Below are 14,313 nucleotides of genomic sequence, written 5' to 3'. Positions count from 1 at the left end.
GGATCGGATGATCCGTGTGGGTTCCTTCCAACTCAGTATATTCTGTGATTCTGTAGTTTCCTCCCACAGGCCCCCTGAGCAGGAGAAGGACTGTGGCCCATTTCCCAGCCCCACCAGCCCGTCCTCAGCCTGGTGAGGTGCTGTTGAGGCTTGCTCTGCTCCAAACTCCATCCCAAGCCTCATTCACTGTTAGTAAGGCCGAGGTTTCACAGTTCCCACCCGGCACAGCCAGCTGGGATGATGGATGCATCCCCCAGTCCTCGGCAGGAATTGTCCAACACCTCCTGGTTGCGTTGCCCCAGAGATTGGCACATCAGCTTCAGTCAACCAGCCCATTGTGAAGAGCCTGGAGCTGGGTCCCTGAGCCCTGGGCTCCAACCTGCCTGGGCACTTTGCAGTGCCTGGACCCTGCTGAGGGGGTGGGAGTCACTGCTGGAAAAGCTTTCTCCTTCTAGGTCATCTAATTTGGAGCTTTCTAATAAATAGGCTGCTTGGCATTTTTTGATATAAAGGTCAACATCCTCTGATAGAGTCGAGGATTTTAAGATAAGTGGAGGAAATGGCATTGGTAGGCTGATTTTGATAATGATACTAATCCTGGCTCTGATCTTTGATAATGATAGTAACCCCATCAGTGAACTCCTCGTATCACTGAAAATGGGGCTGGTATCCTTTTTGGCAGAAGTGATGCCTCTTAGCACAGAGCAGCTTTCCCGGAGACTTTAACTTGTGCAAGAGCTGCCACACAGAATGCAGAAAAGGAAGCTTAAATTGTTTTTTATGAAGAAAATCAATCAGAGCAAGTGTTTTTGGCTAAATCTGGTCTCAGTCTCCTGAGTCAGCTTTCCCAAACCTGTCAGGTGTTTGCTGATGAATTACTGTAGTGATGAGAACACAGTTGACACAGAGGCCAAAGGGCATTTATGGATGGAGGCTCTTGTTTCAGAAAACATCTTCAAATCCTACAAATCCTTTTATTCAGTCAGAGAAGGACCAGGACTTCCCTCTTTTGGAGCTACTGAGGAAGCTGTGCTTTGGGAAAAGCGGGAAGTGGTTCAGCACATGGATTTACCACATCCCTCCAGTCTGTGGACAGTGGACTTTGAAGCTGTATGAGTTGGAGATGTTTTCTGGCCATTGTGTGTTTTTTTTGGAATGCGTAAGGGAGAGCAGAAAGAAGCTGAGGAAGAAGCTCTTTCTCTGCAGAGAAAGCACACACAGGGCTGGTGTCCAGGGAGAAATGCATGTTTGGAATTCCTTAGAGGACTCTCCCAGCAGAGCTCTGCAGCACCTGAGGATTTCTGAGGAGATCAGAGCTGGCAGGGCCTGGTTTCCAGTGTGCCCAGTTTGCTTTGCTATTTAAAATTTTCCCAAGTCAGGGTAGTACAAGGTCCTCTTTTTCTGAAGAACCCCAATGCCTGTATCACATTTTGCTCCCCGATTTCTGGTCTCTAATGTGATATGTAGCATCACTTTTCAGGTGGTCATAGACCCAGGTATTTTTCTTGTCCTCTTTAAAAGCCTGGCTGTGGTTTCTTTTTCCTCAAGTGCTCTCTGTATGGCATCCTCTTAACAGGGCTTATGTGGGGCCAGTTTGGGGATTGTCACACACCTCCCATGGTCCCAACAACCTTTATTCTCCTTGGCCTGTGATCTATCACAGGCATGTGCTGAGAGCTAATTCCCATCTCTTGTCAGGTGAATCAGTTATTGCTCTGTAACTGGCTCAAGCCACGGGGCTGGAGATGTTGAATTTCTTTGATAAGGTGCCAAAGCGACACTCTGATATCTGAGCCAAAGCACTGAGCAAATGCTTTTCCCATCTTCCCCTGTGGTAGTCTCCCAAATCCCAGAAGAAGCAACTTATTTCTATTACTCAGCCACTTTCTAGCAGGAATTATCTACCTGAGCAGAAGATAGTTTGCTTTCTTTGTGTTTCTTAGTCTCTTGCTATCACTTGCTTCCTGGAGAGAAAAGTATAAAACTCCTTCCAGGTGACATTTGCAGAAAAAAAAAAAATCAATTGTTTATCAACATCCCAGCAATCAATAAATGCAGTGATAGGTGCAACTGCCTCTCAGAGCTGAACCTTGATTGCTAAGGAGTCAGATTTGCTGCTAAAGCCACTTGGGCCTGAGGCTTGGCTGTGTCTGTGGGGCCAAAGCCTGGAGCTGATCCTTGGAGGGGCAGAGGGTTGCCTTGTGCTGTCCTGAGCCCTTCCCCTCCTCGGGATGGTGCTGATTAGTGCTCTGTGCTCACTGTCTCTGCTCAGTTGGGCTCTGCTGACTGAGAGAACTCTGGAGCTGTTCCCACAGGGGTCTGGGCTCTGGGTACGTGTTGTTCCCTGATTCCCTTGGCATCCTGAGCTTGCTGCTGGAGGTGGGCACGGAGGAGGAACACTTCTAAGGCTGTGGGTATTGATGAACTTGCTTCCAGCTGCACCAGTGAAAAGGCCAGGCTGGATGGGGCTTGGAGCAACCTGGGCAAGTGGAAGGTGTCCCTGCCCATGGCAGGGGGTGGGTCTGGGTGGGCTTTAAGGTCCCTTCCAACCCAAGCCTGTCCACGATTCTGTGCTTGGCATCTCCAGACATCCATCATCTTTCTCCCTCTCCCCAGCTGGTGCTGCTCCCTCTGCCTGGGACACCTGCAGGATTGAAGGTGTTACTTGAGTCCCATTAAATGAGGCAACTTGAAGATGTTCCTGTTTGCACAGGCTTCCTGAGCCTGAGCTTTTCCAGAGCCAGAGTTTTTCCAGAGCTCAAGGAGCATTTGGGCAACACTCTCAGGCACAGGGTGGGATTATTGGGGTGTCTGATTATTGGCAGGGCCAGGAGTTGCAATGGATGATCCCTGTGGGCTCCTTCTGACTCACGAGATTCCATGATCTAACTTCAAGGTCTCCACGTGGCCCAGACACCCCCTCCCAAAGAAACAGAGGTAGGAATGGAAGAGTTAACACCAGCAGCTCCCAGGCACGCTGGAGAGTTACATCATGTTGCTGTGGAAACTAACTTTGTGAAACCACAGTGATGTATGGGAAAGCTTTGGGTCAGTGGGTAATAAATTCTGTTTAAAAAGTGATTTTTTCCCCATCTGCTGATGTAAACATCATTAGGAGAAATGACGGCTGAGAGATGGATTTCTTTTTCTATCAATTTTCAGACAAAGGAAATAATTTTGGGTGTGTGGTTTTTTTTTTTTTTTATATAATAAAAAAGTTGCTGGAAATCAGAGAGTGCTATAAATAATGAAATAAAGAAAAAGCACTGGTGATGGAACAGAAATTTTCCCTGGTGATTGGTTTACAGCTTCCTGTGATTTAATGGGAACGTGCAGTTGCCTGTGGGAAGTTGCACAAACCCTACATGGGCTCTGTAAGCTGATGCTTTGTAAACTGTAGCACGAATCTCAAACTTTGAGGGCTCCAGAGCATCCTTGGCCTACAAGTTTTATCTCATCTGCATTTTCCTGGCCTGCCTGTTTTCAGTGAGAGGTAAGTTCCCAACCTGCCACATCACCTTTGGGATTCTCACTCATGTGTGGGGGCTTTTTGAGGTTGTTTTTGACCCTTTGGGACCCAGGAGGGTCTGGAGGGAGGCAGCAAAACTCTCAGTTTGCCCAAAGCAGTGTGACAGTCCCAGCTAACAGCAAGTGTGCCACTGGAAATGCAGACAAAGGTGTCACCATGATTAATGGGGTAATTATTAAGCAATTAATGTGCTTCCGAGCATGGCTGTAGCTTTTCTCCCAGCCTTCCACTCAGCACTGATCCACTTTCTCTGACGATCAGAACTCAGAGGGCTGATGGAGATGATCCTTCCAGACCTTCTCCTTGGTGCCACCAAGAGCATCCAGTGCAGCTCTGCCTTGGCAGGGCAGAGTGTCTGCTTTGGAGGGAAACGAAGGAAATCTGAGGGTGTTGTTTCACCAGCTGATGGGATTTAAAGTGATTCACTGTATTGTTCTAGAAATGAATGCTCTGAAATGTCCTCCTTTGGCAGCTTCTCCATTCACATCCCCAAGCTGTCTGTTGGTCCTCATGCAGATACCCCACCTGGCATCACAGATTCCCATTTCCCTGACCTACAGTGTTATTCCAAGCTCATCCTTCTGCCTCTTTCCTCTCCTGGCTCAGCCTGCATTTTTCCATGCCCTCCAACACTCCCCAGTTCTCCATCAAGCCTGGGTGGGTTCTCTCAGCTATGCTGAAGCCCATTCAGGTGTTAGGCTGAGTTTAGAGCTGAGCAAGAAGTGCATTTCCTATTATGGACTTTAATTTAAATGTACTTTTTGTTTTGAAATGTCCCTGTGAAACCATTAAAAATTGTTTACATATTTTGAGTCAATTCTGGCATTTCAAAGCAATTGGAGTATAAGAGAAACTTCCAAGTGAAAAGCTGTTTTAGAATTAAAATCAAGGTATTCTATGCCCTCAAAATAATGAAACATGATGTTTTGATGTTGTCAAAACACTCGGGTCATTGTTTTGTTTAGAAACAAGGCTGGGTTGGTATTGACAGGCCCAGGTGAGTTGTTCCTTTAGCAAGAAATCAACATCCCCATGGAAAATCCCCAAGGAGCTCAGAGAGGAGCAGCCAAACCTCACTCACTTGTGTAATACCATCCCTTTCACTCCTCAGTCTCAAGGCTTGTGGTCGAGGAGGAATCCCAAAGGTTCATAATTAATTGGCGTAGCTAATTCATGGATGGAGTGGGAATAGGATCGTAAAACAGTAATAATCCTCAGTGTTTGTGAGTGATGGAGTGGCCACTGAGGGCACCCATGGTTTGCTGAAGAACCCGAGTTTTTTAGAGGACACGGATGTTATAATGCAGTGTAACAAAATAAATGGCTGTGGCAACAAAGGGTGACCAGGTCAAAAAGAGGCAGAAGATTCCACAGCTCAGGAGATTTTGCACTTTGTTGTAGACTAATGGAAATGTGAGGAGAAACCTCCCTTTTAGAAAGCGAAGGAGAGGAAAAGGGATGTGAGGGATTGCAGGAAACCCCATCCCCTGAAGATCAGCACAGGTGTGTCCTTTGAGCTCGGTGTTTTGGGATCTGAAGGGATTTAGGTTGTCTCTGTTTATGAAGACAAGGTCCACCCCTGGGGACCTGCCTGTGCACCACTCCAATGGCTGATCCTTGGCATTCCCCATCCCTCCAGAAGAGATTCTGGCTCAGGAAAATGCTCCTCCCAAGTGCTCAATTTGCTGCAGGCTGCACATGGGCACCAGTGTGGAGAGCAGGATGGCTCAGGACCATGGTGCTGCTCTTGCACGGGGTTGGGGTGGCTCCTTCCTCATGGCATCTCTGTTTGCACCTCCAATAGTGGGGTTATCCCCATGCCCCAGGAGGTTCTCACCTGACTGCCTGCACTTTTAAGTGCATCCATAGTTTTCTCCAGCCCAGCCTGGCATGTGGATATTTGAGAGCCCACTGCCTCTCTGCCAGCACAGCTTGTCTGCTGTAACCAACCCAGTCGTGGCATCATTTACTGCTCCTCCAATATTTGTGTCAGCTGTGATCTTTCCTGGCAGCAAACTCATATTTTCTCTTCCAGATCCTGGAGAAAAACCTTCAGCAGCCCCTAGCTGAGAGCAGAGCTTTCCCTGCACAGCCCTGGTGGATGAGAAGCTCAGCAAGATCTGGGACCCAGAAACCCCCTGCGTGCTGGGCTGAGTCCAGAGAAGTGGGGGCAGCAGGTGAGGGGGGACTGTGCCCTTCTGCCCCACTCAGGTGAGACCCCCCTGCAGAGCTGCCTTCAGCCCTAGGGAACATCAGGAGGACATGGAGCAAGTCCAGAAGTGGCCATGGAGATGCTCCAAGGGCTGGAGCTCCTGTGCTCTGGAGACAGGCTGGGAGAGCTGGAGACCTTAGAACCCCTTTAGTGCCTAAAGGGGCTTCAGGAGAGCTGGAGAGGGACTGGAGATAAGGGCCTGGAGTGACAGGGCAAGGGGGAATGGCTTCCCACTACCATAGGGCAGGGTTAGATGGGATACTGGGGAGAAATTCTTCCCTGTGAGGGTGGGCAGGCCCTGGCACAGGTTGTCCAGAGAAGCTGTGGCTGCCCCTGGATCCCTGGAAGTGTTCAAGGCCAGGTTGGACGGGGCTTGGAGCAACCTGGTCTAGTGAAAGGTGTCCCTGCCCATGGCAGGGGAATTGGAACTGGATGAGCTTTAAGATCCCTTCCAACCCAAATCATTCCATGATTCATTTTATGAACCCTCCTTTCACTCCTAGCTCCTCCAGAGTGAGGTTTCTTCTGTTTTGGAAGGGTCAAGATTTCAAGTCAAGGCCCTCCAGTTCATTCACCTCCATTTTGTGCATCCAGCAGAATTCCAGGCTGGGTGCTGGGGAGATGGTGTGAGCTGTGGTTTTAGGATGTCAGCAATGACAAGGGGGTGAATGACCTTTCTGTCAGTGCATTGGAGGCCATCCTGCACTATCGATTTCTTTTTATTTGTTTTGTTTGTTTGTTTGTTTAGCAGAACACTCCATTCAAAGCAGTGTAAAACACTGTTTAAATATTAGTGCTTTTCCCTACTGCTTTCCCTCTCTGCCCCCATCGCTTGTTTTGCCTGGACTTCTGGACAGCTGGAGGATATTCCTACCAAATGATTAGCAGGTCCAGGATGGTGGATAAAACACTCAGCAGTGCCCCTTTACCAGGGAAACAACTTGACTTTTATTGTCAGTGCTGAAAGCATCTACAAACAGAGATTTAGCATCAGCCTCCGGGCTTAAGATACAGCTGTTATATTTTCCTTTCTCCCTTTATCTGTTTTTTTCCCCTCTCCTTTGCACTAATGTAATGCTTATTTAGGAACTGCAGCCATCTGTGTCTGCTGTGGATGGCACTGTTAAATTTGCTATTGCTTTCTTTCCCCTGGTTTGATGAGCCTCCCAGAGCACAGAGAATTTCCCAGGACAGCAGAGACTTCCTTTGATTGCTTTATTTTATTTTTGGTTTTGTGATAACCTCTGAAAGGGATGGTGCTGGGAAAAGGTGGGCAGCTGGAGAGCTGAGGATCCTGCCTTGTGCTGGGTTAACAAGGTGAGTTTATGAAGAATCAACCAGCAAAAAAGTTGATGAAATTAGAGGGGATCACAAATAAAAAAGGAGGGAAGGAGGAAGGGCTGGGACTGGAGCTCTTCCTGTTCCTCCCACCAGCTCATGGTTGATGGTGAGATGGATTACGCAGGAATTGGGGCAGTTGCAGCAATCCAGGGAATGTTTTTATGTTTTTTTTTTCTCCCCAGGTAAACAGGGAGCTCTCCCAAACTGGAAGTCATGGCACAACAAGGGCGAAGTGTGGCACTGCCAGCAGGAACTCGGATGTTTCTGTTGGAGATGCAGAAGTTGATTTCTTCTTGTTTTGTCTCCAAGGTGCTTTCAAATGGTTCGTGTTCACCCTGGTGAGGAAAGGTAAATTTTAACAATATCTGCAAAAAGAATGAAAAATATCTCTCTTTTGGCCAAACCTTGTAGAGAGAGCTGCTCTGGATGGACTCCCCAGTCCTACAAGCTATTCACCTTTTAATCCCCCTCTCTTTGATTTTGATTGGTGTTTTCACTGTCAGCTGCTCCTTTAAACTCTCCTCCATGGGAACCATAACTCCTCTTTGCTCCTCTACCCCTTGGATTGCCCTCTGGATGGGAAAGTTAATAACAAGTTTATCTGAAAATACTTTTCCATCTTATGGAGAATCATGGGGAGTCCTGAGCTCAGTCCTGCCTGTCCTCTCCCCCTACCCAGGCAGCTGGAACTGCAGTGAGGTCTCCCCTCAGTCTCCTCTTGTCCAGCTGAACACACCAAGTGCCCTGTGGCTGCAGGCTCTCTGAATTGGCTTTGCCATCTGCCAGGATGGGATGAGGTGTTGTTCTGAATGGTGATAACTTGCCTGGTTCAAAGCCATGGCAGGGACTGCTGCAGGCATGAGATGGTGGAGCTGGTCAAATTCCAGATGTCAGGAAAGTCACTTTAGCTTTGCAGGACTCCTGAAGGTCCCCGTGTGCCTCAAGTCACAGACACACAGGAAACACCTTAGCTGCTACTAAGACTGATACCTCTCCATCCTTCAAATCCAGGAAGGCAGGAGCACATGATCCTGCCTTGCCTGCTCAGAACCAGTCCCTGGGATGTGCCAGCATCCAGTGGAGCCACGGGCACGTTGGTCTCCCTGAGCTGGCAGTGAGGATTAGTACCTGCAGTGCTGAAGGCACCCCTCCTCAGCTAACTCCTGAGGCCCTGGCAATATGGCTTTGCAGCTGTCAGCATGATGAATGGATGTTATGTTTTATTTGCTGCTTTATCACATACTAATTATGTATATGATAATTCTGAGCATCACCGTTTCTTTGGGCTCATTTGTTTTTCACTCTCTAGAGCCAGAACAGGGGGAGATTTCTATCTCCTCCACTCCCATTCTTGAAATTCTGCTTTAATTGCTTCTCTTTGACTCTTGCTTAAGGTTTCCTGCTCTGAAGGGGTCAGTGTATTGATCCTGCACTTTGATAAGGTCAGCAGAGAGCAGCTGTGACATTTCCAAGCCATTTGCTCCTCCCCTAATGGGCTTAGTCATCAAAGAGTTTTACAAGGGACAGGGCAGGGGAGAGATTGAATTTAAACTCTTACATATGTTGATTTAGGCAGTCCTGGAAGGTTCTGAATAGAGGTGTCACTCGACAGGCTAAAGCATGTGATGTGCAGGTTATGAACCATGTGTGTGGTACCGGCCATCGTAACCAAATGTCATGGAAACTCCTCGTGACCCACCCTACTAGGGGACGGGGTGAGATGGCACTGGCTGATCCCAAAAGGCACAGAAAAAGGTGACCCCCACTCCTGGCACACCTACAAACCCTGGCTGTGCCTCCAGCCACAGCCAATGTGCCTTCAGCCACAGCCTCTGACAATACAGAGGAAGGTGAGAAGATAAAGAAAATGAAACAGCAGGCAACATCTGTCTGGTCAAATGAGCCTGGAGGAGGAGAATAAATAAATGAATTCCTTCCCAATGTCTGTAACAACCAGCTGAGGTCTGGGGGAGTGAGATTGGATGACAGCAAGGGGCTTAATGAGGAGTCCAAGGCTGAGCAGCAGAATACACAGGATTTCCTGTTCTTGTCGTGGCTGAGGGGACAAGGAAGGGAGCAGGGGCATGAGGGGATGCCCTGCACTATCCAGCCCCACTCCCCTGAGCCTGGATCCTGTCTCCCAGGAGCTGGATTAAAGCCTGGTTGTCCCAAAGTTATCTCCTGCTGGGCCAGTGGTGTCAAAGGAGGAGGATCCACACCCTCAAGAGCTCCTCCAGTGTTCCCTTGCCCTCCCTGCTGGGAAATTGCACTGAATTTTGAGACTTACCTGACTTGAACTTCCAGGCATTGCATCTCATCATGTAGCTGTCAAAATCCTTGGAAGTGCCCTGGGACCCAGGATGTTTCCATGCTGGAGGTGTCTGGACATCTTGGGATCTCTTAAGCACCTCTTCAACAAACTGAACAAGCTGAGCTGAGTGAGGAGTTTTTCCAACTGTGTTTCTGGAATCCTTTGGAATGCTCCCTGGAGCGTCCCCTCCCTGTGTGGACACCACAGATCTCCTGGAAAAGCTCTGAAAATGCAGAGCTATGGTGAGCTCTGCACAGGGGCTCTCTGAGCCTCTGTGTGAAATGTTGGAGGGGTTTGGGTTTCTTTACATGGAGTCATGTAAATGTGGGTAAAAGAAGGAGAAAAATGGAAGGTAAGAGAGGGAGCAAATGCAAAGGGTCAGGGAAAAACCAGTTCTTGTCTCTGCTTGGCTGAATGTTCACTTACTCCGGCGTCTTTAGTCTTGTAGCAGTGGTGCTTTCTGAAGTCATTTCTCACATCATAAGTAGCTGCAATTTGCATTCCTGCTTCCCAGAGGTGATATCTTGCATTTGGTTGCATCAGACTTCATTTTCCCACAGTGCTGTACCCAGGCCCTGCAGATCAGGGTGAGCAGCTTGTGGTCAGGGGAGCACATGTGGCTGAGCAGAGTACCCCATGTGCTCTGTTACCCTGTCCAACCACGGAGGGATGATTATCCTCCTGAATCCGTGCTTGGGCACGTGGATCAGGGGGCCCTCGACTGGGGTAGACCCTGTTGACACCTGATAGGATGGGGTGAGAAAAATGTATTTAGTGGCTCTATAAGGGGCCATGAATCCTGCCCCTGGTATCTGATCTCATTTAACCTCCAGTGCAACCCTCCCTGTTCTCATCGTTACTTACTGTGTGACCCCTCTTTCTGCTGTCTATAAATGTTCCCAGCAAAGAGAATCACTCCAGCAAATGGTGGATAAAATGCTGAATGATGTGGCCAGAGAGCAGAGCATTGGAATTGATCTAAACTGCCTGGATGTCCCTGCTGATCCTGGAGCAAAAGCTTTTTGTGGATGTTTTCAGGCTAAGAGAGGCCATAAAGTTTTCAGGGTATCCCAGGTAGTGGCAGAGTGATTCAATCAGTCTCTCTTATCAGATTCTCACTTATCTTTCCCTTCCCTTCTCCAGCAGGGTAGGAAATGCCTTCTCTGAAAGGCTGGACAGGCACTGCTGGGGTGGAGAGCTGCAGCCTTTAATAGAGTAAGCAGATACCAGACTATGAGGTAACTTAAGAATTCAGCTGGTTAATCGAGCATATGGCCTCCAGATCCTTCCCAGCTCCAGCCCTGCACACCCTCGTGCCTTGGGGCTCACCCCAGCATGAGAAATATGTGTTTTATGCACACAGGATTCTTCTCCATGGAGGATTTCCAAGACACCAGCCTCTGAAATTCTCCTGGCTGCTGCTCCTCTTGGAGAGGAGTCAGTCCCTTGTCACTGGAGAGACATCTGCCAACCTGAGCACACAGAGGGAGGCTGAGGGTAAGTTATTTCTTAAAAAGTCATTTTAACTGCCTTTTTCTCACTTGGGTCAGAATGACCTCAAGGAACAGAACAGGCTTGGTGGATCTGGCTGTAGTCCCAGCCCTTGCCCTGCAGATGCTGAATAACCCAGCCAAGGTAGAGCAGAATCAAGCAGAAGGTCCCCTGCAGTGTGGGATGTCACTGGACCGTGCAGAGGGATTAGGGTTTGTGCCATTCTCAGGTTAACACTTTGCAAACACTATTTGCAGGCAAGAAGTGATAGTTCCAAACACGTTTAAATAACTGTTTGGGCATGCATATTCCTTAGGCTTTGGAGTGGATGGAGCAGGACAGTGGGGTCCTCAGAAGTGGATTTGAGATATACAGTTGCCTTATTCCCATTCCTGTTGGGATTATTGTGGGAGTGAGGGCACTCACAGGGCTGTGCTGGCATCCTGGGCCCTCTTGAGGACCTTCCCCTGTGCTCCTGGATGGTGTGGGAGGGCATGAGCTGCTTTGGAGGTGGAGCTGGAGTGAGCAAAGTGCAGGGTGGGGCTTCGGAAGCTTTGGGAAGCTGATTTACCAAGTGTGTGGTGTCAATGGAGCCGCTGACATCTCCCTGCCAAAAGCACCTCTGAACAGGCAGCTGAGATTTCCCTCTTTTCCCTTCCTTTCCTTTCCTTTCCCTGCACTGTTCCTGTTAAGCTCTCTTCACTACACTCACTCTGATGGTCCTTCTCTTGGTTTATGTCCTTCAAACTCTTCCCTTTTGTCGTGGTTTTGCTCTGGGATAATTTGCTTTCATACTTCTCACACAATTACTATTAGTTGAGAGAAGGTTTATGCAGACAAAAGAGATAGGATTTGGGGAAAAAAATATGAACATTTATTACTAGCAAAATAAAAACTACTAAAGAACTATATCTACTATAATTCTACTTAAGTAGAAGTGCTATTTATTTACAGAAATACTCCTCCCCCCTTTATATATCAGTCCAAGGAGGAGAAGTAGTCTTTTTCTCCATTCTTGGAGTGCCAGCTCTCTCTCCAGTAACTCTGCAGTACTCTTGTCGCAGCTGGAATTCTTTCATCTCTCTTTCTTGCTCTATGTTGGCCTCCAGGGCTGGGCCTACCCCCCTCCTGGGCTAAGACCGAAGGCTGGGGGTTACCCAGGTCCTGAAGGGTCTTCCATGGTCTTGCAAGGGGACACTTGCCTACCATGGATCTTCTTCCACAGGGTTACAGGGGATAATGGCTTAAGAGTCTACCCCTGTTTCCCTAGGGAGGTCCCTCCCCATGGGAGAACAGTCCTTGATAGACCTCTCCGGCATGAGTCTAGTATGGATCCCATGCATGGATCCCAACATCCTTACCCGAGCTGTTCCTGCTCCAGCGTGAGGTTTTCTCAGGGTCACAAAATCTTCAACAGCAGTATGGATCCCACACACAGATCCCAATATCCCACTTGAGCCGTCATCGCTCCAGCGTGGGTTTCCCTCAGGGTCACAAAGTCTTCAGCAGGACTTTGCCTCATCTCAATCCCTCTCATGAAGTCTCGGTTCTCTGGTACATCCACAAGCTCCTCTGTGAGCCGCATGGGGGGGTCTCCTCACCCCAACGATCTTCTAAAGGTAGTAGGAATTATTTTTCAGTCTTTTTCCTGCTGAAGGGAGAGAGCAAGAAGCAAGGCTCCCCCCCCCTTCATACTTACTTCTCTTGCTGCAGCTTCATCTGCCAACTTTGACCTTGGAGGTTCGTTATCTCTTGGCTGGAATTCTTCCACAGCGGTTTCTCGTCCAAGTAGTTCATCTTTTAAAGTTGTTTTTTCTTCACTCTCTTACAAGAGAGAAGGGGAGGCTTCAGTACTACACTTGCCCCCGGCCCAGGGCCGGGGAAGGAGGGGGCCTAGCCCCCCTTAGGGCCTTGTTGCCACCTCTACATGGCTGCTGCTCTTAATTTCAACTGCGCAACAACTCTTCTCTTCTGTTTTCTTAAGTATGTAATTAGCAAAGGTGTCACTGAACTTTTTGATTGGCCTTTTTGTCCAGAAATCACCTGGACAAAACCATCCTCAGCCCCAGGGGCTGGCCGACTGCGCAAAACCACGACACCTTTGAACACTTAGTAATCACTTAGCTAGACTACTATATACAAATATAGCTCTTTTGATCTTCCTACGTAAATCAATACCTCCTGCCCTTTCATCTTTGTAGGGGCTTTCTCTGAGCTCTCTCCAATTTACTACCTGCCTTTAAAAGTGAGCTATCTTTTCAGCCTGATTCTCCACAATTTTTGGATTTCCTGAATCCCCAACAGCTGCAGGAAATGGTGGTGGCTCCTTGCCACCTCCCTTTACCTTCGAGTGGTACCAAGTGTTACATGCAGAGCATCTCTTGTCTCCTTGGGCTGCTGTGGCTCTTCACAAGCCTTGTCAGCCTGTTCTGGAAGTGAACAGTGATGGAGCCCAAGCTCCTGTTCCCAGGGGAGGTCTTACAGGGCAGTGAAAACCAAGGCATAAGCCAGGCTCAAAACTGCCGTGCCATTTTGAGGTGAAGGACCCCAACTTGGGTGTTGTCCCAGCTTGTCCCACTTGGGTTATAGAAAGGAATTCCTGCAGTAATTGATGGCTGTGGAGATGAACCCAACATTGTTTGCAACAACACAGCAAATTCCCAGGAAAGCTGTGGCTGCCCCAGCCCTGAAAGTGTCCAAGGCCAGGTTGGATGGGGCTTGGAGCAACCTGGGATAGTGGAAGGTGTCCCTGCACATGGCAGGGCATGGAATGAGATGGATTTTAAGGTCCCTCCCAACCCAAACCATTTTGGGATTCTGTGAAATATGTGACATGAGTACAAGGAAGCCCAAGATGAGTGAAGGGAAATGAGCTGCAGTAGCAGCTATCTGTCCCTGCAGGGTGGGTAACTGGGCATCCCTTCCTGAGCGAGGCACTGGAGCATCCTCAGCCACGGCTGGTGGGCTCAAGTCTCAGGCTCAGCAGGAAGCCAGGCCTGGGACGCGTGGGGTGGGATGCTCTTGTCATCCCTGTGGCAGGGATGTATGGGCTCCTGTCACTGCTTGGCTGGTGCCGTGGGAGCAGCAGGAGCGTCCTGCTGATGTACAGTGGGAGGTGATCCCATGCCTTGATTTAGTGAGGGTGTCACACACTAAGCCCGGCTCACATTTCATCCCAAGTGTTTAGTCCCTTGCTTATGTTACATTTGGCAAATAAAACTGTCTTGAGCATGTGACCATGACTTTAGGGCAAGAATTAAGGCTCTCTGTAGGGCTGGAAGAGACCATTGTGCAATTCCTCCCCCTCTCCTTACCCTGTTACCTCCAGTTACCCTGGGACCATTCCACTCCTGGACTGGGAGCACTGGGAAAGCCATTAAAGCTATTACAGTAAAAAGTCTTCCCTCTCCCCCCCCCCCCCCCCCCCCC

At 48.8% G+C, this 14,313-nt stretch overlaps 1 long non-coding RNA gene across 1 annotated transcript in view; it reads left to right on the top strand.

Annotated features, from left to right (window-relative positions):
- Window positions 1-9,196: 9,196 nt before the first annotated feature.
- The window catches only part of LOC114054803, a 10,784-nt gene continuing 5,667 nt past the window's right edge, over window positions 9,197-14,313 (top strand). Inside the window, exons 1-2 of the long non-coding RNA XR_003570588.1 lie at window positions 9,197-10,631; window positions 10,757-10,890. This is a non-coding gene — a long non-coding RNA (uncharacterized LOC114054803). The remainder of the gene's footprint in view (window positions 10,632-10,756; window positions 10,891-14,313) is intronic.

The sequence above is a fragment of the Empidonax traillii genome, unplaced genomic scaffold (genome assembly GCF_003031625.1).
Source record: "Empidonax traillii isolate 1590-97213 ecotype Southwest subspecies unplaced genomic scaffold, ASM303162v1 scaffold40:size2234952, whole genome shotgun sequence".
Classification (NCBI taxonomy): domain Eukaryota; kingdom Metazoa; phylum Chordata; class Aves; order Passeriformes; family Tyrannidae; genus Empidonax; species Empidonax traillii.
Note: the sequence above shows the minus strand (reverse complement) of the source record. Positions and strands in the feature narration are given on the sequence as shown.